General features: G+C 40.6%; 1 non-coding gene across 1 annotated transcript; it reads left to right on the top strand.

Moving 5' to 3' along the window:
- Positions 1-1002: 1002 nt before the first annotated feature.
- Positions 1003-1109, top strand: LOC131229959 (small nucleolar RNA R71). The gene has a single exon (XR_009163693.1). It is a non-coding gene; the product is annotated as a small nucleolar RNA R71 (small nucleolar RNA).
- Positions 1110-1735: the final 626 nt, after the last annotated feature.

Genomic DNA, 1735 nt, shown 5'->3' on the forward strand with positions numbered 1-1735 from the left:
CTGTTTTACGACATCAAGTAGAGGAATGTTGACTTTCACTTGTTTCAACACCTCTAGGATATCCTGAAAGTTAGAGAGAGGTTTTGGTGCGACCAACCGTTGGGAAAATGGAACAACTGGCTTTTCTACAAGTTCCGGTTCTAATTTTTATGGGGCATCATTAGATCCATCATCATTGTCCTCTTTTGGTTCTTGAGGCTTTTCGGGCCTAACGGGAAGGGTTTTATCAATGATCTTCCCACTCCTAAGAGTGGTGATGGATTTAGCATGCTCCATTGAATTGAAGAGCTGGGATTACTTATCTCATATTGCGGTTTAGGATTAGGGAGCGGTTGTGCAGGAAGCATCCCCTTTTCTATAACTGTCATATGTGAATCCATCTTTTGCATAAAATCTCGCATTGCCTAGGTTAGCTCTTGCATGGAATTTTGAACTGGTTCTTCTTGAGATTTCCCCTTATTTGGATTTTGATTGAAAAAACCTTGAGGGGTAGCAGTTTGTCCATTCCTCCAATTGAAGTTTGGATGATTTTTCCAACCAGGATTGTACGTATTAGAGGTCGGTCCATTGAAAGGTCTTTGATAAGTATTTACGACATTGGATTGTTCATTCAACACTTCTCGAAAGGCAGGTATTGTAGGACAATTTTCAGTTGTATGAATGTTACAATCACAGATGCCGTAAACACTTTCATTAACCTTATCCTTCTTTCCTTCCATGGCCTCAAATTTTCTTATGAGCGTAGTCACTTTATACTTGAGATCATCCTCTTCTTTCAAAAGATACAATTCACCTTTCTCCTTAGATTGAGTCGGCCTAAACGTGGTGTTCGATTTTGGGTAATAGTCCCATGATTGTATTTTTTCAGCAAGACTATCGAGGTAATCCCATACCTTGTCAACATTTTTATTAATGAATTCTCCATTATACATTGTCTCGATCATTCGGCGCATGGAAGATGTCAGTCCATCGTAGAAAAAATTTATAATGCGCCACATTTCAAAGCCATGTTGTGGGCATGAACTGACCAAATCCTTGAACCTTTCCCAACATTGGTAAAATGTTTCATCCTCCTTTTGGGTGAAGTTCATGATTGCTTTTCTAAGGGTAATCGTTTCATGATGTGGAAAAAATTTCTTTATAAATTCCCTCTGCATATCATTCCATGGGCCAATGGATCTAGGACGCAGTGAATGTAACCACGTCTTAGCCTTCTCCTTCAAGGAAAAAGGAAAGAGTTTCAGCCTGACTGTGTCCTCAGACACATTTTGAAAATATAAAGTGGTTATGATCTCATCAAACTCTTTTAAATGTAGATATGGTTCTTCAGATTCAAGCCTATGGAACTTAGGAAGGAGTTGGATAACCCCTGGCTTGATGTCCATATGTCCTGTATTTTCAGGAAAAATCATGCATGAGGGCGTACTCAGCCCCGCTGGTTGTAAATAATCTCGTAAAGTACGAGGCGGGGGTGCTTGATACACCTCATTCTCATCCTGAATGCCCTCCACCCTAGGTTGGGGTAGAAGAGGTTGGTTCTCAGCCATCACTTCAATTAACTTGGGGGATTTCGAGTGGTGTCTAGTCCTGAGATGTATAGTCAACCCCTCAACCAATCCTCCTTCAGTCAAGAGACGTCGAGTGTTGTCACGGGCCCACTTGGGCATGAAACACTCGCAGCCCTCAATCAAATTCGAAACCTAATCATAAAGAATGAAATAAAAATCTAGAAAAA

Source organism: Magnolia sinica, chromosome 16, assembly GCF_029962835.1.
Source record: "Magnolia sinica isolate HGM2019 chromosome 16, MsV1, whole genome shotgun sequence".
Taxonomy (NCBI): domain Eukaryota; kingdom Viridiplantae; phylum Streptophyta; class Magnoliopsida; order Magnoliales; family Magnoliaceae; genus Magnolia; species Magnolia sinica.